The 25,184-nt window shown below is 44.8% G+C and overlaps 1 protein-coding gene across 1 annotated transcript in view; it reads right to left on the reverse strand.

Moving 5' to 3' along the window:
- HAUS8 (HAUS augmin like complex subunit 8) overlaps nucleotides 1–25,184 on the reverse strand; it is a 105,032-nt gene that overhangs the window by 38,094 nt on the left and 41,754 nt on the right. The gene's annotated exons all lie outside the window — the stretch shown is intronic.

A 25,184-nucleotide genomic window follows, 5' to 3' on the forward strand; every position in this document is an offset into this window, starting at 1 on the left:
CAACCTGTGATTGCCTGCAGCGGTCATGGATCTTGCATGACACGGCGGTGGAGGCCAGGATACAGGGATTGGCGGGGGATTAGTCACGCATTGCCTTGTAGCTGGAGAAAATTTGTAGGCAAGTAGACTTTATTTTAAAAGGGTTCTCCGGGCTTTTTGGAAAAACTGGCCTTTCTTTTAACATGTGGAAGAAAGACAGTTTAGTTAATACTTACCGCCCAGTGCTGTCCCAGCTGCGCTCATACATTCTGTGGTCTCTTCTGCTGGATGTGTGCGCTGCTTTACCTGCATTATAGTAAACACAGCTGAACAGGGAAAGATGTGCACACATCTGGTCACGACCTGAGAGGAAGAACCCTCAGCCTAAGTGAGTGCAGAGGGGAAGGAGGAGCAAGAGACGGGTAACTAAACTGTCTTTCTTCCATAGGTTAGAAAAAAGGGCAGTTTTTATAAAAAGCTGGGAGAACCCCTTTAAACTACTTTATCATGGTCCTCGCCTGAGGATTTTGCTTTGAATCTGCAGGTAATGCACAGGAAAATCCGCTTTGCCTTCAATAGTGAAATTCCGTAACAAATCCTGACTTCCATGACTCATATTTTATTTTTCCAATAACAACCATAGGAGTTCTTGTTTTTTAAAGGAAGAGTTGTACTTTTTAATGGCACCATTAAATGCACCATGTAATGTATTGTGAAACTGACAAAAAAATTCTTGGTGGGGTGGAGTGGAGGAAAAACTTCAATTTCGCCATTGTATTTTGTGTTTAGTTTTTACAGCCTTCATTCTGTGGCAAAAGCAAAATGTTATGGTTCGGTACGATTGCAGTGATATTAAATTTATATATCGTTTTTCTGATATTTTGCCATTTAAAAAACAAAAATTGCTTACTTTTTCCAAAAGGATTACTTTGTGTCGCCATGTTCTGCCACCCATTACTTTTCAATTCAGCTGTGGGAAGGCATTTTTTTTAGGATGAGCTATAGTTTTTATGGTTACCATATTGGGGTACATATGACTTTTTTTTTAACACTTTTTCAAATTTTTATTACATGACCAAAAAGCAGAAACTTTTTTCTTTAAAATCTTGGAAAATCCCTGCAATGTATTATATTTAAAACAAAAATCATACCCCTCACATGAGCACTGTTTTCCGTGGCACCCTGCTGTATAAAATTAAATGGGTTTCTGTGACTGCTTACATCACCAAACATAATGCCAAGTATATGATGGAGTGGTGTAAAGCACGCTGCCACTGGACTCTGGAGCAGTGGAAACGTGTTCTGTGGAGAGATCAATCACACTTCTCTATCGGATGGGCAAATGCTAAGGCCCCTTTCACACAGGTGAGATTTCCGCGCGGGTGCAATGCGTGACGTGAACACATTGCACCCGCACTGAATCCGGACCCATTCATTTCTATGGGGCTGTGCACATGAGCGGTGATTTTCACGCATCACTTGTGCGTTGCGTGAAAATCGCAGCATGCTCTATATTGTGCGTTTTTCACGCAACGCAGGCCCCATAGAAGTGAATGGGGCTGCGTGAAAATCGCAAGCATCCGCAAGCAAGTGCGGATGCGGTGCGATTTTCACGCACGGTTGCTAGGAGACGATTGGGATGGGGACCCGATCTTTATTATTTTCCCTTATAACAAAACCATAAGGGAAAATAATAGCATTCTTGCTACAGAATGCTTAGTAAAATAGGGATGGAGGGGTAACAAAATAAAAAAAAAAACGTAACTCACCTCATCCACTTGTTCGCGCAGCCCGGCTTCTCTTCTGTCTTCTTCTTTGATGACCTGGAGGAAAAGGACCTTTGGTGACGTCACTGCGCTCTTCACATGATCCATCACCATGGGGATTGATCATGTGATGGACCATGTGATGAGCGCAGCGACGTCACCAAAGGTCCTTTTCCTCCAGGTCATCAAAGAAGAAGACAGAAGAGAAGCCGGGCTGCGCGAACAAGTGGATGAGGTGAGTTACGTTTTTTATTTTATTTTGTTACCCCTCCATCCCTATTTTACTAAGCATTCTGTAGCAAGAATGCTATTATTTTCCCTTATAACCATGTTATAAGGGAAAATAATAAAATCTACACAACACCTAACCCAAACCCGAACTTCTGTGAAGAAGTCCGGGTTCAGGTCTGGGTACCAAACATGGCGATTTTTCTCACGCGTGTGCAAAACGCATTAAAACGCTTTGCACTCGCGCTGAAAAATCGGGCATTTTCCCGCATCCTATCCGGCCCTCACACGCGACGCCCGTGTGAAAGAGGCCTAAGAGAATGTTACCTGCCGGACTGCATTGTGGCAGCTGTAAAGTTTAGTGGCGGAGAGATCATACTATGGAGTTGTTTTCAGGGCTAGGTCTAGGCCCCTTAGACCCAGTGAAAGGGAATCTTAAAGAGGACCTTTCACTACTCTACAAACTAAAAACTAACTATATCAGTGGGCAGAGTGGCGCCCAGGGGTCCCCCTGCACTTACTTGTATGTCTGGGCGCCGCTCCGTTCGCCCGGTATAGGCTCCCTCTGACTGATTTTTTGTATGAGGCGTGTCCCTTGCTGCAGCGCTGGCCAATCGCAGCGCACAGCTCATAGCCTGGCTATGAGCTGTGCGCTGCGATTGGCCAGCGCTGCAGCAAGGGACACGCCTCATACAAGAAATCACTCCAGTAAAGCAGAGGGAGCGCAGACACCGGAGCCTATACCGGGCGAACGGAGCGGCGCTCAGACATACTAGTAAGTGCAGGGGGACCCCTGGGCGCCGCTCTGCCCACTGATATAGTTAGTTTTTAGTTTGTAGAGTAGTGAAAGGTCCTCTTTAAGGGGGTTTTTCACTTCAGTGAATAGCATTTATTACGTAGAGGAAGTTAATACAAGGCACTTACTAATGTATTGTTATTATCCATATTGCTTCTTTCAATGGCTTGATTAATTTTCCATCACATTATACACTGCTCGTTTCCATGGTTATGACCACCTTGCCATCCAGCAGCGATGGCCATGCTTGCACGCTAAAGGGAAAAGGTATAGGCCTCTCTGGTGGCCGGGAGCACATATAGCCCGCTGCTTTTTACTACAGCGTGCAAGCATGACCACCGCTGCTGGATTGCAAGGTGGTCATACCCATGGAAACTAACAGTGTATAATGTGATGGAAAAGGAAGGAAGCAATATGGATAATAACAATACATTAGTAAGTGCCTTGGATTAACTCTCTCTACATAATAAATGTTATTTGCTGAAATGAGACAACCCCTTAAATGCTTCAGCACACCAAGACATTTTGGACAATTGTATGCTTCCAACAGTTTGGGGAAGGGGACAGTTTGAGGAAGGCCCTTTTCTGTTCTCCAGGGTACAAAGCAAGGTCCATAAAGGCTTGGTTGGGAGAATTTGATGTGGAAGACCCTGACTGGCCTGCACAGAGCCCTGACCTCAACCCCACTGAACCTCTGGGATTAACTAGAATGGAGACTGCGAGCCAGGCCCTCTCATCCAACATCAGTGTCTGATCTCAGCTCTTCCGGATGAATGGGCAAAAATTCCCACAGACACACTCCAAAATCTTGTAGAAAGCCTTCCCAGGAGAGTGGAAGCCGTTGTACTAGCAAAGAGGGGACCAACTCCATATTAAAACCTATGGATTTAGAATTGTGGGTCCTAGAAGCTCCTGTAGGTATCCTGATACTTTAAGTGTATACCTCGATACTAGCTGTATGAAGTGATATGCAAGAGGCTCCCCCTACTGGCTAACTCTGGCAGAAAGCAATAATCCATTTACTCATTGCTGGATCTATGGGTCTGGGAGAGCAGGGCAAAGAGTCAGTGATCAGAAGCATCAAGGCAGAGCAAAAGGTGAGCAACAGAGACAAGCAGAAAGTAGTGTGAATGGGGGACATCCTAACTGCCTGCATTATGTACAAGGAGCATCATTTCTCAGGCAAAGCGTTGCTCATGCATTCAACACAGTGGATGTGGACAGATCTGGCTTTGTGCTAATGCTAAAGGTATTATCTAAGGGGCCAACCTGGGTCCCTTTCACACGGACTGCATCCGGATGCAATGCGGTTTTCACTGAAGCCCCATTCACTTCTATGGGACCATGGCTGCGTTTGTCTGGGAAGCAATCATCAGGGGAAACAAAATGGCCGCTGTCCTATTAGTTCACACAAAACCTGTCCTAATCACACAGCAGGACGAGTTACTTTACAACACTGAGGTAAAGAGCTGCCTCATCCTCGTCTCCTACTGTCAGGGATTATTAACCTGAATACAACCGATAAGATCTTCAACTGAATCTCTGTAGGAATGGAGTTCATGAGGAGACATGAAGTACAGAGAGGACGGACAGGATAGACTGTGGTTATGTGGGGTTGTGGTAATGAAGACTGTAAACAAGTGCAGCTGCTCATTAGGCTACATGCACACGACTGTTATGTGTTTTGCGGTCCGCAAAACACGGATGGCGTCAGTGTGCGTTCCGCAATTTGCAGAACGGCACGAACAGCCTTTAATATAACTGCCTATTCTTGTCTGCAAAGCACGGACAAGAATAGGACATGTTATATTTTTTTGTGGACCACGGAGCGGAGCAACGGATGCGGACAGCAAACGGAGTGCTGTCCGTATCTTTTGCGGCCCCATTGAAGTGAATGGGTCCGCATCCGAGCCGCCACAACTGTGGCTCGAATGCGGAACAAAACAACGGCCGTGTGCATGAGGCCTAAGCCACACCTCACCCTCCTCTCATGTCTCCTCATCACTTCCACAGAAATTCACCTGTATTGAGGATCATGATTCCTGACAAGCAGAGCAGAGAGGAGAATGAGGCAGCACTATGGCTCATTATGGTGAAGTAACTTGTCCTCCTGTGTGATTAGGACAGGTTTTGTGTGTACTAACAGGACAGCGGCCATTTTATTTCTCATAATGATTGCTCCCTAGACAAAACAAGCCATTATAACTAATGAAAGGTATTTGTGAATGTATATTATAAAATAATATTTAAAGTATTTTAATTTTTTTTTAACTCCTGGAGAACCCCTTTAATGTCCCGTGAGGGGGTTTTCATACCCTCAGCTTCCGAACAGTCAGTGTTGGAATTCCTAGTACCCCAGTCAGTGGAAGAAAAACTCATACGTAATGGAAACTCATACGTAATGGATTTTTGCTTTTTTGCATTTTCTTTTTTTAGCACCATCCGCTAAAATAGTTTTTTTGTTTATAATCATTCTGTTTCAAATTATAGAGTTGATCCATTTCGTAATCTGTCAAGTCACTCTAATTAGTACAAAAAAAGGTGAAATATCATAGTGGACTCCAGATTCTAATTTTTTTTTCATTTATTTTCTCGAGAATAATAACATAATAATAATAATAATATTTATTCATATAGCGCCACCATATTCCGCAGTGCTTTACAAATTCAGAGGGTTCATGTACAAAACAAAATACCGTATTTTTCGCTTTATAAGACGCACCTGCTGAGGAGGAAAATAAGAAAAAAAATATTTTCAACCAAAAGGTGTGCTTTTGGTGGGTTTTTAACTATTGGTGGTCTGTGGATGACACTGTTATGGGGGATCTGTGGATGACACACTGTTATGGGGGATCTGTGGATGACACACTGTTATGGGGGATCTGTGGATGACACACTGTTATGAGGGATCTGTGGATGACACACTGTTATGAGGGATCTGTGGATGACACACTGTTATGAGGGATCTGTGGATGACACACTGATGAGGGATCTGTGGATGACACACTTATGAGGGATCTGTGGATGACACACTGTTATGAGGGATCTGTGGATGACACACTGTTATGAGGGATCTGTGGATGACACACTGTTATGAGGGATCTGTGGATGACACACTGTTATGAGGGATCTGTGGATGACACACTTATGAGGGATCTGTGTGATGACACACTGTTATGAGGGATCTGTGTGATGACACACTGTTATGAGGGATCTGTGGATGACACACTGTTATGAGGGATCTGTGGATGACACACTGTTATGAGGGATCTGTGGATGACACACTGTTATGAGGGATCTGTGGATGACACACTTATGAGGGATCTGTGGATGACACACTGTTATGAGGGATCTGTGGATGACACACTGTTATGAGGGATCTGTGGATGACACACTGTTATGAGGGATCTGTGGATGACACACTGTTATGAGGGATCTGTGGATGACACACTGTTATGAGGGATCTGTGGATGACACACTTATGAGGGATCTGTGTGATGACACACTGTTATGAGGGATCTGTGTGATGACACTTATGTGATTATAACACCCATCATCCTAAAGAATACACTTATGTACTGTACATTGGTGTATTCTCACAGATGAGGGGAGTTATAGTCAGATTAAATATAAACACTATCCAGGGACTGTTCTGTAATTGGCATGTGTTTATATTAAATATGACTATAACCCCCCTCATCCATAGGAATCCACTCATATACTGCAGTACATGGGTGGATTCCTATGGATGAGGGGGGTTATAGTCATATTTAATATAAAAACACATGCCAATTACAGAACAGTCCCTGGACAGTGTTTATATTAAATACTAGAACCCCCCTCATCCATAGGAATCCACTCATACACTGCAGTACATGGGGGATGTATGAGCAGAAAGCAGCAGGGCTGGCAGGCACAATAACAGAGGCGCTGGAGCGCACAGTGCGACAGGCATCCAGCACATAGACGAGAAGACCGGGACTCTGGAGCTCAGGTCAGTGCCGGGGTCCCCCGGCAGCAGCTAGAGGGGACAGGGGGGAGAAGATTATACTTACTGGAGCTGCAGGCTTCGGTCGCGGGTGCGCACCAGACGTGCGGGCTGGCAGCCAAAGGAGGGTACAGGGGGAAAAATTTTCACTTACAGGAGCTGAGGACTCCGGTGCCAGGTGTGCTGGAGGAGGGGACAGGGGGAAAACACTTTCACTTACTGGAGCTGCGGGCTCCCATCCCGGGCGCTGGCGGCAGCGGAGCATAATAAGTGAAGCCGCCAGCCTGCCCATCCCTGGTGCGGTCTTGTTAAGGAAGCGCGGGCTGGAGGCAGAAGCCTTCAGTGAAGCCGCCAGCCCACCCAACAGTTTAATGGCCACCTAATTTGCATCGCATTCGTTTTATAAGACGCAGTGACTTTTTCCCTCCAATTTGGAGGGGAAAAAAGTGTGTCTTATAAAACGAAAAATACGGTACATCACAAGGTAACTAGCTAATATACAACTGAGGCAATAGGAGTGAGAGCCCTGCTCGCAAGAGCTTACAATCTATGAGGAATTGGGGTGACACATAAGGTAGTTGATTGTGATAAGTAGGATTCAAGCCATTATTGTACTGAAAGCAGTGGTGTAGGCCGATCTGCTTCGGGTTTGGGACTGTTAGAGGATTGAGTTCAGGTCTGAGTAGTTGGTGGGGGAGGGGTTTACTTGGGGAACAGACATTTTAGGAAGCTTGATAAGCCTGCCTAAAAAGATGCATTTTTAAGGCACATTTGAAGGTGGAGAAGTTATGAATTGACCTGATATTCCGGGGCAGAGCATTCCAGAGAGTAGGTGCAGCTTGAGAAAAGCCTTAAGGACGGGAGTAAGAGGTACGAATTATGGAGGATGTTAATCGTAGGTCACTAACAGACGGAAATAAAGGAGGAGATGTATGGAGGTGCAGCACTGTCGAGACCTTTGTGCGTGAGAGGTTTGAATTGTATTCTGTGGTGGGTGGGCAACCAGTGAAGTGACTGGCACCGGCTAGTGGCATCAGCGTAGCAGTTGGATAGAAAGATGAGCCTGGCTGCAGCATTTAGGACAGACTGAAGGGGGGAGTTTAGTGAGAGGCAGACTGATTAGTAATGAGTTGCAGTAGTCAAGGCGAGAATAAATCAAGGCAACAACAAGAGTTTTTGCCATTTCCACTGTAAAAAAAAAAAAAAAGGACGGATTCTGGATGACATTCTTGAGGTGCAGACGACTAGAGTGTGCAAGTGACTGGCTATGGGCAAAAAAGGAAAGCTCAGAGTCAAACGTGGCCCTAAGACAGCGGGCATGCTGCCAAGGAGTTATGATAGTGCCGCAGATGTAGGTTTATCTGATGATTCTCCATTAGGGTTGTTTCGGGTATCGGATTTTCGATACCCAATTGATACTTTTGCCTGGTATCGACCTCGATTTGCCTTTTTTCGATACTAGGCTCCGCTATTGCGCATTCTAGTATCAGAGAACAATGATCGGGCTGCTCTCAGCGTGCTCCATGTTCTCATCAGCAGCACAGGGGAGAAGGAAGCAGTTGCTGCCACCAATGAGGAGAGAGGGGCGGGCACACTGCGCCACCAATGAAAGTAAATGTTTAAAGAGGACCTTTCATTTGGCAAAAAATTCTGAACTAAGTATCATGATATGTACAGAGGTGCCCTGGGCGCCGCTCCGTTCTCCCGCTACGTCCTCCGGTATCTTCGGGAACTTGGTTATACTGTGCGGAGACTGCCCCTGTTCTCCTGGGCGTATCCTTCTTCCAGGCTGTAGTGCTGGCCAATCGCAGCACAGATCTCACAGCCTGGGAGAAAAAAACCTCCTAGGCTGTGAACTGAAGGAGAAGGAGATGCCCAGGAGAACAAGGGCAGTCTCCGCCCAGTATAACTAAGTCGTCGAGGTCTCCGCCCAGTATAACCAAGTCCCCGAAGATACCGGAGGACATAGTGGAAGAACGGAGTGGCGCCCAGGGATAATAGTAAGTGCAGTGAGATCCCTGGGCGCTGCAGTACATATCATGATACTTAGTTCAGAATTTTTTGCCAGATGAAAGGTCCACTTTAATACAAATCCTGGAGGTGCCGCACCCGCCTCCTGTATTAAATGTTAATTATATTATCATTGGTGGCGCAGTACACCCCATCCCCTCATTCCCCCCAATATTAAAATCATTGGTGGCGCAGTGTGCCCCCCCCAACCCCAGTATTAAAATCATTGGTGGCAGTGGCCACAGGGTCCCCTCCCCTCCCCCACATTGGTGACAGTTCCGATTGGAGCCCCAGCAGTGTAATCCTGGGGCTCCGATAGGCTACCATGGCAGCCAGGACGCTACTGAAGCCCTGGCTACCATAGTCAGCTCCCTGCTGCTGTGTGCACTATGCACAGGGCAGCAGGGAGCGTGTGAAGTCCTATTCACCCTGAAAGAGCTCTATTAGGGTTATTAGGACAAGGCATTAAAAGATCCCAGGTTCTGGCCCCTAAGGGGGAAAATAGTTATTAAATAAAAAGTAAAAAAAAACATACATGAAAATATTAAGTATAAATCACCCCCTTTCCCAATTTTACAGATAAATTATATAAACAATAAACAAACATATTACATATCGCCACGTCTGAAAAGTCCAAACTATTAAAATATAAATAAAATGTCCTATGCGGTGAGCGCCGTAACAGATTTTTTTTTTATTCTCCATAGTGTTCAATATTTTGTCAAACAGTAATGATGTTTTGTTTAAAGAGGACCTTTCATCAGTTTTGACATAGGCTAATTATGGTATAACCTTGTAGGGCAGCCCCCACTGATGCCATGTGTTTTTTTTTTTTTAAAGATCGCTGTGGCCCCCCCCCCCGATGATTTGGTGCGCTGCATTATAATGAGCAGTAAACTCGCAATGGGGCGTCTCCTTCTCCCTGGCTGTGAGCGCAATCCAATCAGAGCGGACCGCTCACAGCCAGGAAGAATAAGCTCAAGTTCTCGCGAAAAGAATCTCACAGCCAGGGAGAAGGAGACACCCACAGCAGAAGACTATGTCTCCTTCCCATTGCGAGTTTACTGCTCGTCATAATACAGCGCGCCAAATCATCGGAGGGCCACAGCGGACGAACGGGGGAGGGGGGCTTTTGAAAAAACTAAACTAAAAAAACACCCATGGCATCAGTGGGGGCCGCCCTACAAGGTAATACCATAATAAGCCTATGTCAAAACTGATGAAAGGTCTTCTAAGTGAGGCTAACCTAAAGTGAGCACAGATTTAAATGAATAAACTACAGATTATACAGAATACGTTCCTACAAATATGTATATAAACGTGCTCTGTAACATGCTGCTTGTAGATTAACGCTTGCTGTAAAATTAAATGCATCAAAAGGACCACCAATTAAACATTCTAGATCTTCATGGTAACTAAGACTCAGATACACAGAGGTTCAGGAGCTTCTTTCTAAATGAAAGCTCAAAGAATACACAGGACCTCCAAACTACTGATGGTGTGGTGCCGAATCTAATTTCTTGAAGGGTCACTGAGCTTTTAAGAACCTTTTGATAGATCATAGTGATGTATCAAAGGTTTTTATGGGTGGGCGTCTGAGTGCTGGGAACCCCACCAAATGATATAAAGAGGAGACAGAATCGAGTTGGGCCCTAGATTTCTATTAAACCAATCTCCTGCAGCGAGAAGAGTGCTTCTCTTTCCTCATTCTAGCAATCAGTGGGTGTCTCAGCACTTGGATCACCACTGAACCATTGATATTTCACTATTAGAGCTGAGTGAATTTTACATTTTGAAATTTGTTTGTGGTATTTAGTGAATTGCGTTATGGATTCCGTTACCACGGACCAGAACACAATTCCATGACGGAATGCCTTTAGAGGCATTCCGTCATAATAGAAGTCTTATGGCCTGCATAACTGATCCGTCCCGTTTTACATTATGCAGGGGAGGACTCCAGCATAACGGGATGGATCAGTTATGCAGCCCATAGACTTCTATTATGACGGAATGCCTTTAAAGGCATTCCGTCATGGAATTGCGTTATGGTCCGTGGTAACGGAATCCATAACGCAATTCACTAAATACCACAAAATGAACCGCAAACGAATTTCAAAATATGAAATTTGCTCATCTCTAGTCAAAATGATATACACTGAACAAAAATATAAACGCAACACTTTCGGTTTTGCTCCCATTTTGCATGAGCTGAACTCAAAGATCTGAAACATTTTCTACATACACAAAAGACCCATTACTCTCAAATATTGTTCACAAATCTGTCTAAATCTGTGTTAGTGAGCACTTCTCCTTTGCCGAGATAATCCATCCCACCTCACAGGTGTGGCATATCAAGGTGGGGGGGGGGTGTCAGAAAACCAGTCAGTATCTGGTGTGGCCACCATTTGCCTCACACATCTCTGTCACAGAGTTGATCAGGTTGTTGATTGTGGCCTGTGTAATGTTGGTCCACTCCTCTTCAATAGCTGTGCGAAGTTGCAGAATATTGGCAGGAACTGGAACACACTGTCGTATACGCCGATCCAGAGCATCCCAAACATGCTCAATGGGTGACATGTCCGGTGAGTATGCTGGCCATGAAAGAACTGGGATGTTCTAAGCTTCCAGAAATTGTGTACAGATCCTTGCAATATGGGGCCGTGCATTATCATGCTGCAACATGAGGTGATGGTCGTGGATGAATGGCACAACAATGGGCCTCAGGATCTCGTCACGGTATCGCTGTGCATTCAAAATGCCGTCAATAAAATGCATCTGTGCTTGTTGTCCATAACATACGCCTGCCCATACCATAACCCCACCACCACCATGGGCCACTCGATCCACAACGTTGACGTCAGCAAACAGCTCACCCACACGATGTCTGCCATCTGCCCTGAACAGTTAAAACCGGGACTCATCCATGAACAGAACGCCTCTTCAACATGCCAGACGCCATCGAAAGTGAGCATTTGCCCACTCGATTACGACGACAAACTGCAGTCAGGTCCAGACACCGATGATGACGACGAGCATGCAGATGAGCTTCCCTGAGACGGTTTCTGACAGTTTGCGCAGAAATTCTTTGGTTATGGAAACCGATTGTTGCTGCAGCTGTCTGGGTGGCTGGTCTCAGACGATAATGGAGGTGAACATGCTGGATGTGGAGGTCCTGGGCTGGTGTGGTTACACGTAGTCTGCGGTTGTGAGGCCAGTTGGATGTACTGCCAAATTCTCTGAAACGCCTTTGGAGACGGCTTATGGTAGTGAAATGAACATTCATTGCACGGGCAACAGCTCTGGTAGACATTCCTGCAGTCAGCATGCCAATTGCACGCTCCCTCAAACGTTGCGACATCTGTGGCATTGTGCTGTGTGATCAAACTGCACATTTCAGAGTGGTCTTTTATTGTGGGCAGTCTAAGGCACACCTGTGCAATATTCATGCTGTCTAATCAGCATCTTGATATGCCCCACCAGGGCTCCAGATGGCGACCAAAATGGTCGCCAATGCGACTTAGAATTTATAAATGGCGACAAGACTTTTTAGTCTTGTTGCCATTTGCGACTAGACCCGCCGCCGCAGCACTGCCGTTGAATACAGCGGCGGGGCACAGGAGATGATAGTTCTCTGCCGCACTGCCGATGTTCTTCTCAGCAGCACAGTGGAGAAGGAGTCTCTCCCTCCCCCCTGTGCTGCTGCCGCCAATAAGAAGAGAGACGGAAGGAGGAGGGGAGTGGCTGTGGCCACCAATATAGATAACTGACCTGTTAATATAAATACAGGAGGCGGGTGCGGTACCTGAGGGGTTAACTGAAGCGGATCGCAGCTCCCTATCATAGAGGTCGGGTGCCGGCTATTTGATTCTGGCACCCGCCTCCTGTATTTGTATTAACAGGTCAGTTATCTTCATTGGTGGCGCAGTGGCCACAGCCCCTCCCCTCCTCCTCCCATCTCTCCTCTTATTGGCGGCGGCAGCAGCACAGAGGGGAGGGAGAAACTCCTCCACTGCGCTGCTGAGAAGAACATCGGCGGCGGGGCAGAGAACTATCAGCTCCTGTGCCCCGCCGCTGTATTCAACGGCAGAGCTGCGGCGGCGGGTCTAGTCGCAAATGGCGACAAGACTAAAAAATCTTGTCGCCATTTGTAAATTCTAAGTGGCATTGGCGACCATTTTGGTCGCCATCTGGAGCCCTGGACTAGGGACGTTTTTTGGTTTTGTTGAATATCAATTTACTGACGAAACCCAGTTGTTTAGCTCATTTATATCGTCCTGTTTTATTACTTACCTATCACTTGTTCCCATAAGTTGGTTTTCATTTCATAAATACGACTTTTTGACAAAAAGTTCCATCTTTCTGCTATAAATGCAACTTCTTACACAAACCACCACCACATAAGCTGGCTTAATTGTCCGCAACAATTGGAGCCATTTCTGCCGATAAGAGGATGATAAATGAGGCTTAATATGCGCCAATTTGACAGCCCCGCCCACTTTGACATTTATAACTAATTTCTGGCATGATGCATTCTTTATGGTAAAAATTCTGGCAAAAACACCATTCTTTTTGGCGCATTTTATGCCAAAATTCTGGCGCGACATGCTTAGTAAATGCCCCCAGGATTTTGTGGAGGCACAGATCTGGAAAAGGGTACAAAAATTAATTCTGTGACTGTCCTTGAATGGCTGTCCACTGACGGTCCCCATCTAAACTGACAGAGATAACATGGATCTGCAGGAAAGAATGGCAGAAAATCCCCAAGCCCAGGTGTGCAAACCTTGTGGCATCACACCCAAGAAGACTGGAGGTTGTAATCGCTTCAGCTAAGTACTGAGTAAAAGGTCTGAATACTTATGCAAGATTTTATTTTTTCCTTTTCAATAAATTAGCAAAGATGTTCACTTTCTCATTATGGGGTACTAAGTGCAGAATGAATTTCTATTTTTGCACAAGATTGCAACATAAAATGTAAAAAAGTGAAAGGGTCTGAATACTTTCTGAATGCACTGTACAATGCATATACGCGGCAGTACATCTTAAAAAGGTTGCTCCACTACAACTTTCCCCTATCCACAGGATAGGGGATGTGTCTGATTGGTGGTGGTCTGACCTCTGGGTATCTAATAAGTTGTAATGGGACTATCCTTTTAACTGAAAGAGCTTTCACTTTACAGTTTTTCTTTCCCCTGCAGCACACAATGCTTGCCACATGGTGGCAGAAACACATCATCTATTGACCAGCCAGTATAGATTACATGTAGCCCACAGTGCTCTCACACAAGTGGATACATGGATCTTCCGCACCTGATCCTCTTTGCGATGGTGATGAGCAGCTCAGAATAAGTAAAATTATTTGAATACAAAGTAAAGAAATTCAGGGGCACTCACCACAGAATCTTCTTTATTAATGGTCCAAGTAAGTATTGCGTATTGACAGAAATCTCTAAATTCCAGGAGGATCCCTCCCTCCCTCTCCACCGACTCTGGCCACTGAACATGTTTTCTCAACATCGAGCAGCGCTGGATGCATTATCGGCATATCAGCAAGGTTAGATGCCGATAACTTTGAAAGTCATGGATATTGGCCAATAATATCGGTAAATCCGATAATTGGTTGATCCCTACTTAACACCACAAAACAGACACAAGCTGGAGGTTTGAAACCAGCCAGTCCCCCTAGAAAGTGTACGAGGGGGGGCAGGAAGAGGAAGAAATAATGAGAGGGGGGGGGGGGGGGGGGGGGAGCAAAAAAAAAAAAAACATGTCTTGGAAGTAGAGAGGGCAGAGTCCCCTATTGATATGATCGACACTAAAGGCTCATTTAGACAAGTAGGTATTCTTTATGATTCAAACAGTAGCGATTCATGGTGGCCAATGATCGTGTGATATGAATGTAAGTACGAACTGAATGATTTTACAAAAAAAAAACAAAAAACAAAAAAAAACACACGCTTGTTCAACTCTTGTGAAGAAGTATTATATGGAGGAAGCAGAAATACAATTGGGGGACTCCATTATGCACATAAATTTGTTAGCAGATCCAGCTTTGGGTTATCAAAAAAAACAAAGGCATAATCTCTTTTCAGAAAAGGAGTGGAGGAAGAAAAATTATCAAAACAGATGGCAGCTGCAGAAACCCAATTGGTACTTATTATCCAAGATACATAAGTCAATTGAAAGGTCAAAGGGCCAACCAAAAAAATCTGTGGTCAATTCAGTTACTGTGTAGCTCCTTTGTACCCTTACCTGTTAAGAATACAGAGGTGGGAAAGAAATCCAGGGTCACCGACCAGGACCACCACCAGCAAACTTTAAATTAGCTACCTATCTTCCTTCACCACTCCAGTTAGTAGATCTAAGGCTATCCATGTTCACCCGAGCTGCTGCGAGGCTGGTTAGACTTGGCTTCTAGGGAGCAAGGTTACTGCTGTATAGTAAGGCAGCAGAAAACAGGTGGAAGCTCACAGGTAGCAGACCAATCAGATATCAAGGAGTGTCACAGGAGAGTAGAACAAACCAGAGTCAAAGCCAAAAATGCCAGTAGCAGCTAAAACAGTAGACAAGGGGTTAATCCAGAAACAAACTAAGGAGTCAAAGCCAGGGAAATCAGTAGTAGCCTAGTCAGTAAACAAGAGATAATCCTGTAACAAGCTGAGGTCAATACACGAAGGACCAACAGAAATACAGACTGTTCTGAGCACAAAGAACCAACTTGATCCAGGAATAAAGGAATCATAGGCTTCGACAAGAAGTAATTGCCTGACTTAAATCACCTGCATAGCTGTGGAATTAGAGACTGAGCCTCAGACCTGATTGAACCAGCGTCACACTCAATAATATGGCCGACCAAATGGAGCTTGGCTGGTCGGCATGTAACCCTCTGGAAATAGTCATGCACCTGACGCAAGCACTGTTCCAAGTCTCTTACCGGACCACTGCACTGACCAGAGCAGCAACTGCTGGGCAGAGAAGCAGCCAGTCCTGGAGTGTGTAAGTTCCTGACAGTAAGGGGTGAAAGTTCCTGACAGTACGCCCCTTATATGAGGGGCCTCTGGATCCTTACATCTAGGAAAAGGTTTACATGTAAATTTCTTATGAAAAGATCAGACGAAACAATCTGCATGTACAAAACAAGATGGTACCCAAGAACGTTCCATAACCTTTCCAATGAACCAGGAAATGAAGGGAACCTATAACCTTTCCTCAACCTGAAGAGGAAGCGCCTTAGACTGAGTTATATGTGAAATGTACTTTTTGAGAAGAGATTTATTAAAGACATCAAGAATTTTAATAGAAGAGGGCAGAAGCAACCGGAAAGACACAGGAAAAGCTTCTACAATCTCTTATAGAGACCAATGTTAAAGAGGACCTTTCACTAGTTTAAAAACTAAAAACTAACTATATCAGTGGGCAGAGCGGCGCCCAGGGGTCCCCCTGCACTTACTAGTGTGTCTGGGCGCCGCTCCGTTCGCCCGGTATAGGCTCCGGTGTGTGCAGCTCCCTCTTTTGTACGGGGCAGAGTTTTTGTATTAGGGTTGTCCCTTGCTGCAGCGCTGGCCAATCGTAGCGCACAGCTCATAGCCTGGGAGTGTCAGTGTAGCGTGCAGAGAAGATGGAGGAGCTGTGGAGAGGCGCCCCTACAGGAAAGGCAAGTACTGTCGCTGGGGACATGGCTAGGAGGGGGAGATGGTGGCACTGGGGGACAGTTTGTGTCGCAAGCTGGTGGCACTGGGGGGCAGCTGGTGGCAGTTGGCACTAAGGGGCCAGCTGGTGGCACCTGGGGGCAAAGCTGGTGGCACCTGAGGGGCACTGGGGGAACGGAGCTGATGGCACTGGGGGAACGGAGCTGATGGCACTGACAACTTACTTGAAACTTGTCACAAGAAGCAAAACCTGTTAAAATACCTGTACACCTTTCAGAAATAATGTTCCCAGTAACTCCATAAACACCTCACAAAACACCTTAAAAATAAGCCAGACGAGGTATTGGAATTTGGCAGTTTTACAAATAGAAAAAATTACACATCTTAGGGTACTTTCACACTAGCGTTTTTCTTTTCCGGCGCTGAGTTCCGTCCTAGGGGCTCAAATCCGGAAAAGAACTGATCAGTTTTATCCCCATGCATTCTGAATGGAGAGTCAGTCCTTCAGGATGCATCAGGATGTCTTCAGTTCAGTCTTTTTGACTGATCAGGCTTTTCAGAAAAACGTAGCATGCAGTATTTTTACCTCCGGCCAAAAAGCCTGAACACTTTGACTGAACGCCGGATCCGGCCTTTTTCCCATTGACTTGCATTAACGCCGGATCCGGCGCCATGTGTTCAGTCAAAACGGATCCGGCTTTTGCATGTTAAACCCGAAAAATGTGAAAAAAAGTTAAAGTCCATAAATGGCGGATCCGTTTTTTCCAATGCATTTTTTCATTGTGATCAAAATCCTGATCAGGATTCAAATGTAATCCGTTTTCACACGTTTTTCCGGATCCGGCGGGCAGTTCCGGTGTCGGAATTGAACGCCGGATTAAAACAACGCTAGTGTGAAAGTAGCCTTACTGAAACAATCCAAGTTAAAGTTTTACCCCAAGACTGCAGCAAATCAGTGATAAAATCCATAGACTGATGTGTCCATGGTCTCTGTGGAAGACACAACAAAGTTTTGCACTAGGATGAACATAAGGAGTCAGCATGGTCACAAGTATCACAGACAGAGACATAGCCCTCAACATCATGGGATAAGGATGGCAATCAATAATGATGAGTGACCAGTCTTTTACTCCCTGTGATCCCTGGGTGCCCATACAAAATAATTGCAACTCATTAAAGGGCATCTGTCAGCAGTTTTGTACCTATCAAGCTGGATGACCTGTTGCATGTGTGCCTGGCAGCTAAAGGCACCTGTATTGGTTCCCTGTTCATATTCGCCAGCTTTGCTGAGAAAAATGAAGTTTTAATATATGCAAATTATGCTCTAGGAGCAATGGGGGCATTGCCGTTACACCTAGAGGCTCTGCGCTTTCCATGGCTTAGCTGTCTACCCTGTGTCTCACCCCTTACTGGATTCTTCAGGAAAGTTTAACCACTTCTACCATAAGCACAGACTCAGAGACTGGGCAGCTGCAGGATTTCCTCTTCTCCAGGCAGTGAGGAGATAAATGCTGTGCACAGGATCTTCCCTCCCTCCTCAACCTGCAAACACAGAGCTGACAGACCGGAGCAATTCTCTCCTCTGTACTCCTGCTGGCTGTGAGAAAGATCCTGTGTGTATCATCAATGTCATTGTACTGTACTGTACAGCTGGAACTTGTAGTCTACACATACAACATGAGTATCCTAGCAGCCAGACTGCAGGCAGGGCAGCAATTTTATTCAGAGCAGGGGAAGGAGACAGGCAGTCTTTGTTGACACCCACAAATATTCATGAGTAAACCTCAGAGATTGTTGTTACACGCCCCCAAAGCTCTGTAACTGCATGTCAACAAAGGGCCAGAACAAAAATGAGTAAATACTTATTTAAAACTTGCATATATTGCTGACCATCAGATTTAGGCCGAATGCACACGGCCGTGTTCCGCGGTATGCCGGGCTGGATTTCTGTTCAGAGCAGGAGCGCACGGCATCATTGTTTGCTATGACGCCGTGCGCTTCATGCCGCCGCTGCACTACAGTAATACACTCGTATAGTGTATTACTGTAGTGCAGCGGCGGCATGAAGCGCACGGTGTCATAGCAACCAATGATGCCGTGCGCTCCTGCTCTGAACAGGAATCCAGCCCGGCATACCACGGACCGCTCTCGGCCACCGAACACGGCCGTGTGCATTCGGCCTTAGGCTACGTTCACACTTGCGGCAGTGTGATCCGGTGGGCAGTTCCCTCATCGGAACTGCCCGCCGGATCCGCCGATTTGGATGTGACTGAAAGCATTTGTGAGACTGATCCGGATACGTCTCACAAATGCATTGCAAGAACGGATCCGTCTTATATTTTTTTTTTTACATTTTTACCGGTCTGCGCATGCGCAGGCCGGAAGGACGGATCCGGCATTCTGAATGCTGGATCCATTACTAATGCATTCCTATGGTAAAAAATGCCGAATCCGGCATTCAGGCAAGTCTTCAGTTTTTTTCGCTGGAGATAAAACCGTAGCATGCTACGGATTTATCTTTCGCCTGATCAGTCAAAACGACTGAACTGAAGACATCCTGAACGGATTACTCTCCATTCAGAATGCATGGGGATAATGCCGGAAAAGAAAAACACTGGTGTGAAAGTACCCTTACAGTGCTTTATTTATTTACAGAAATCGGAAAACCCCTTTAAACATTCCCATAAACTGTTATATAGAAACATAAAAATACTAAAATAAAAATACGGTAACAGAAATAAAGCCCTATATAGAATTGAAAAAAGGTGCAAACATTATTTACATAACCAAACGGGAAACAAGTTATGGCTTTCAAAAGGTGGACTAGTTAGATGATGTAGATGTATGAGGACTTGGATGCGTCAGCACGTATGAAAGGCCAGACAAAACATAGGTAACACAAAACGGCTGTTGCCTTTTGTGCTACAATCTTTTCTGCTGTATGTTATGGGACCATCCTTTGGTGAGCGCTGCTGCATTTCTTAACTTTGCATTTATACATCACATACTGAAAGTCTAACATCCTGTTGTTTGTAAGGTCCATTCACATCTGCCAACACCACAACCATGACTGTAGGTTTTCCTGGTCCATTCTGTAACTGAGAATACTTCCTGATAAACAAGTAGCATAAAGTACCATATATGGCTTGGTGTATCTACTTTATTGCAGACTGCGCTTTGTACTATTAATATGTCAAATACAACAGATTTCATTCCACATATTTCTGAATCAGTTTATGTACGCTGCTCAAAAAAAATGAAAGGAACACTTAAAAGGCTTGTATCATCTGGGACTCTGATGGTACATCACCAGGATATACCATCAAAGTCCGATAGGTGTTGGTCTCAGAGGTGGGACCAGCACCTATCTCTAAAACAGGACAATGCACCGTGCATGCATAGAGTATAATGAGTCCAGCCAGCAAAGGATTCAATATGGATAATAACAATACATTACTAAGTGCCTTGTATTAACTTTCTCTACATGATAAATGCCACTTGCTAAAGCAGACATCCTCAAACTGCGGCCCTCCAGCTGTTGTAAAACTACAACTCCCAAAATGCCCTGCTGTAGGCTGATACCTGTAGGCTGTTTGGGCATGCTGGGACGTGTAGTTTTGCAACAGCTGGAGGGCCGCAGTTTGAGGATGCCTGTGCTAAAGTGAGATAACCCCTTCAAGGTGCATTCACACTGTGCTGATGAGCAGACAATTATCAGGAAGAAGGTGAAAGTGGAAAATTTCCGAAACCCACTTTTTAAGGACGAGTTCAGGTCTGAAGTCACTTTGTGAGGCTTACATAATAGAAACCACCCAAAAATGGCCCCATTTTAGAAACTACACCCCTCAAGGTAGTAATACCTCAAAAAATTGTTATTATTTTACATTCCCCATATGTCTACTTCATGTTTGGATCATTTTTGGAATGCCATTTTATTTTTTGGGGACTTTACAAGGCTTAGAAGTTTAGAAGCAAATCTTAAAATTTTTCAGAAAATTTCTAAAACACACTTTTTCAGGACCAGTTCAGGTCTGAAGTCACTTTGTGAGGCTTGCATAATAGAAACCACCCAAAAATGGCCCCATTTTACAAACTACACCCCTCAAGGTATTCAAAACTGATTTTTACAAACTTTGTTAACCCTTTAGGTGTTCCTCAAGAATTAATGGAAAATGGAGATTAAATTTCTGAATTTCACTTTTTTGGCAGATTTTCCATTTTAATCTATTTTTTCCAGTAACAAAGCAAGGGTTAACAGCCAAACAAAACTCAATATTTATTGCCCCGATTCTGTAGTTTACAGAAACAACCCATATGTGGTCGTAAACTGCTGTACAGGCACACGGCAGGGCGCAGAAGGAAAGGAACGCCATATGGTTTTTGGAAGGCAGATTTTGCTGGACTGGTTTTTGACACCATGTCGCATTTGAAGCCCCCCTGAAATTTACCTTATTATGGAAACTACGGGATAAGGTGGCAGTTTTGTTGGTACTATTTTAGGGTACATATGATTTTTGGTTGCTCTATATTACACTTTTTGTGAGGCAAGGTAACAAAAAAAATAGCTGTTTTGGCACAGTTTTTATTTTTTGTTATTTACAACATTCATCTGACAGGTTAGATCATGTGCTATTTTTATAGAGCAGGATGCTACGAAAGTGACAATACCAAATATGACAACTTTTTTTGGTTTATTTCAGTTTTACATACCAAAGCATTTTGAAAAAAAATATTTTTTAGTGTCTCCACATTCTGGAAGCCGTAGTTTTTTTTTTATGTTTTGGGTTATTGTCTTAGGTAGGGTATCATTTCTGTGGGATGAGATGACTGTTTGATTGGCACTATTTTGGGGTGCATATGACTTTTTGATCGCTTGCTATTACACTTTTTGTGATGTAAGGTGACCAAAAATTAATTTCTTTACACTTTTTTTTACGGTGTTCACCTGAGTGGTTAGGTCATGTGGTACTTTTATAGAGCAGGTTGTTACGGACGCGGCGATACCCAATATGTCTACTTTTTTATTTATTTTTTACATTTAACACAATAAAAGCATTTTTAAAACAATAAATCATGTTTTAGTGTCTCTATAGTCAGAGCCATATTTTTTATTTATTTTTTGGGAGATTGTCTTAGGTAGGGGCTCATTTTTTACAGGACGAGTTGACGGTTAGATTGGTATGATTTTGGGGGGCATACGCCTTTTTGATCGCTTGGTGTTGCACTTTTAGTGATGTAAGGTGTAGGGTTGGGCGATATCAAAAATATTCAGACGATAACAATATTAACAAATTTATTGCGATAACGATATATATCGCGATAAATACCCGTTTAAAAGAAAAAAAACACAAAGACATTATACTGTATGGGAGAAGCCACAAGGAGATGTTATACTGTATGGGGGGCCCACAAGGAGACGTTATACTGTATGGGGGGCCACAAGGAGACGTTATACTGTATGGGGGGCCACAAGGAGACGTTATACTGTATGGGGGGCCACAAGGAGACGTTATACTGTATGGGGGGCCACAAGGAGACGTTATACTGTATGGGGCAGCCACAAGGAGACCTTATACTGTATGGGGGCAGCCACAAGGAGACGTTATACTGTATGGGGTCAGCTACAAGGAGACAATATACTATATGGGGGCCACAAGGAGATATTATACTGTATGAGGGGCCACAAAGACGTTATACTGTATGGGGGGCCACAAGGAGACGTTACACTGTATGGGGGACACAAGGAGACGTTACACTGTATGGGGGGGGGCACAAGGAGACGTTACACTGTATGGGAGCCACAAGGAGCCGTTACACTGTAGGGGGCGGGGGCCACAAGGAGATGTTATAATAAAGTCTTGTGGCCACAGGCCACCATACATACTTTACGATATACTTTTCCCACGGCTGCCTCGCTTGTGTGCTCTGATTCTGACATCAGATGTCGGTGGGCGGAGATTTGAATATGGGAGCAAGGAGGAGGGAGAGCCGGGGACGGCCCGCTGCGGGAAGTACGGTAATAAGTTTGTAATTTTGTCATTCGAGCACACAAGAAAGGCAGACGCAGGAAAAGTCTCTCCAGAGACACCCAGTACTCACACAGAGTTCGCCACATAGAACCGGCACGGGTGGGTGACGGACGGTGATGTCAGATGGTGGGTGGAGTCTGGAGACTTGAATAAGGGAGGCGGAGCAAGAAGGAGCCAGGAGCGAGAGGAAGTAATGTGTTTGTACTTCTCAGCGCTATGCAAGGTGCAGGGGCGGGCGGACGCAAATTTAGAAGTGGTCAGCACACATGACCGCTTCGATGACGTCGCAAAATACCGCGGTAATTAGGAAACAGCGATATCGCCATATCGCCTTTTTTAATACCGCGGTATATCGTGAACATTGGTATACCGCTCAACCCTATGTAATGGGTGTAATTTTTTTTTTAGCACAGTGTCATTTTTTACGGTGTTCACCTGAGGGGTTAGGTCATGTGATATTTTTGGAAACTTAAATATTTACTATTTATTTTTTACTTGAAACTTAAATATTTTTTTTTTATACTTTTATTTTGTCCCACTCTGGGACTTCAACTTTTGGTGGTCTGATCCCCTTTACAATGCATCACAATACTTCTGTATTGTGATGCATTGGCTGTAAGTGTATTACAGACTATAATACACTTACAGCCTGCTTGCCTGTGAGATCCAAGGGGCTGGATCTCACAGGCTCTCCCGGAAGGCATCGGGCTGCCTTCCCTGCCATCGGGTCCCCGTCACAGCAGCACAGGGACCCGATGGAAGCTCCTATCCCCGCACGGACATCACACGTGCCGCGGTCAGCACTGAACACGGCTCATCAAGGGTTAATGCAACAGGGGCCCGGCTATCAGTGACTGCCGGACCTCTGCTGCGGATCGGGCGGGCGCGTCTCCTGCAGCCGCCCGATCACAGCGCTAGTCCTTAAAGGGGTTATCAGAGTTATTTTTTTGTTCTTTCTATGTTCCTAACTAAACAAATGTAACAGCTTTACAATTAACTCACTTTATCTGCAGTGGCTGGTTTATCAGATTTGACTGAGGGTCACATGACCTGTGATGTCAGCTTCTCTCCCTGCTCTGATAAAAGTCGTTTACAAGCCTGTAAACGAGACGTCACTGTGCTGGCCACGCCCCCCCCCCCCTTTCACTGCCGTCTACTCTCTGCTAGGATTCTTAACCCCTTCAGCTGCACAGCTCTGCAGGCAGTGAGGAGACAATGCTGGGCACTGGAGCTGACATACTAGAGAGAGCATTGCACAAGAAGGTAGGGGGAAGATCCTATGTCTATTAGCAGTGTCATTATACAGCTGGGACTTGTAGTCCTACTTATACAACATGCTGCAGAGTCTCCCAGCAGGCAGACATAAGCTCTTGTATTCACTCCCTTAGCAGTGCAGGGGGAGGGGCAGAGATTGTTTTTATTGCATGTAAACAAAGGGCCAGAAAAGAACCAGGGAAATGAGGAAATATATATATATTTTTTTGCATAAAACTTGCTTAGCTCAGTTATATATCAGATTTTCAGTGCTATATTATTTTTTTTCATAACTCAGACAACCCCTTTAAGTCACGGACATCTGCGGCGTACATGTGTATGCGTTTTTTTCTTTACCACTTTTACAAAATAAAAACTAAATTTTTATGGAAATGATTTTTTATTAAAATAAACTTTATTAACTTTTTAGGGAGCATTACTTTTATAATGCAGTGGTATACCTGGTATTTCAATACACTATAGCCTATAACTGTAATATGAAAGGCAGTCTCTTATGCTGTGTCTGCTGCACAGTCTAATAGACATACAGTAATGTTAGGCCCCCAGCTGCAATGGCCAATGCTGGCAGAGGGAGCCCTCTCCCTCTAACTGCCTAAATCAGGGTTTCTCAACTCCGGTCCCCACCTACCAGTCATGTTTTCAGGATTTCCTTAGCCTTGAACAGGTTATATAATTAGTATCTATGCATCAGGACTTACCACAGGTATTCATTCTGTGGGATATTCTCAAATCCTGACCGGTAGGTGGGTCCCGAGGACCGGAGTTGTGAAACCCTGGCCTAGATGCTGCGGTTACTATTGACTGCGGCATCTAGGGAGTTAAGCAGCTAGCTTCGGAATTAACTCCAATGCTGACCATTATTGCCGGAGCCTGGCTTTAGTCAGTGCACTGTGTTAGCACAGCCTGTTCATTTCTTGCCACCCATGCCAGGATTAATGATGCATGGGCGGCAAGGGAACATTTTTCTATTATACTTTATTTAGGGAAAATGTTTATTTATGATAGAAAACTTGGGCTGTAATGTCCCTTAGCAGCGCTCTCTCAAATGAAGGGACATCCGTCTTCTATCAGCTCCCACAAATCCCGTCTCTTCTATGCTGATGGAAGACGGATGGCCCTTAGTAACGCTCATTTGAGAGAGCGCTGCTAAGGGACATTTCAGCCCCAGTTGTCTATCACAAATAAACGTTTTTCCTAAATAAGGTATATTACAAAAATGTTCCCTGCCACTGTCAGTACACATTAGCAAAAAAGTCGGTTATACTTTAAAGGGATTTCCAATCAGAGAAATTGATGGCATATTGCTATGATCAATGTCAGATAGGAACAGGTCCCATAGGTGGGACCCACACCTATCTTAAGAACAGGAACCCTGAAATGAACAGAGTTTAGTTGCACATGCTTGGCCACCATCTGTTTACGGCTATGGGATTTCCAAAAACAGTCAAAACGCTGGCTTGACTATTT

Source organism: Bufo bufo, chromosome 2 (genome assembly GCF_905171765.1).
Source record: "Bufo bufo chromosome 2, aBufBuf1.1, whole genome shotgun sequence".
NCBI classification, from domain to species: domain Eukaryota; kingdom Metazoa; phylum Chordata; class Amphibia; order Anura; family Bufonidae; genus Bufo; species Bufo bufo.